We start from the raw sequence: 246 nt of genomic DNA, 5'->3' as shown, positions 1-246 counted from the left end.
GGTCTGTCGGGCTGGGGGCCTGGACGGGGGAACGAGGCCCTGGGCTTGGAGTGGAAGGCGCCGTGCATATCCCACTGGCTGCCACCAGGTGGCGCTGCCCCACGAGGGCTCCTCCCTAAACCCCCTCCCCCCAGGCGCTGTGCCCCAGTGTGGGGAGTCCGGTGAGTGGCCCTTATCGGGGCGGGCCGGCAGGCGCACACCTGTGAGGCTGCCAACTCCCCCAGCCTCCTCTGGCCTCCTTCCAGT

The sequence above is a fragment of the Neophocaena asiaeorientalis genome, unplaced genomic scaffold (genome assembly GCF_003031525.2).
Source record: "Neophocaena asiaeorientalis asiaeorientalis breed wild unplaced genomic scaffold, Neophocaena_asiaeorientalis_V1.1 scaffold78, whole genome shotgun sequence".
Classification (NCBI taxonomy): domain Eukaryota; kingdom Metazoa; phylum Chordata; class Mammalia; order Artiodactyla; family Phocoenidae; genus Neophocaena; species Neophocaena asiaeorientalis.
Note: the sequence above shows the minus strand (reverse complement) of the source record.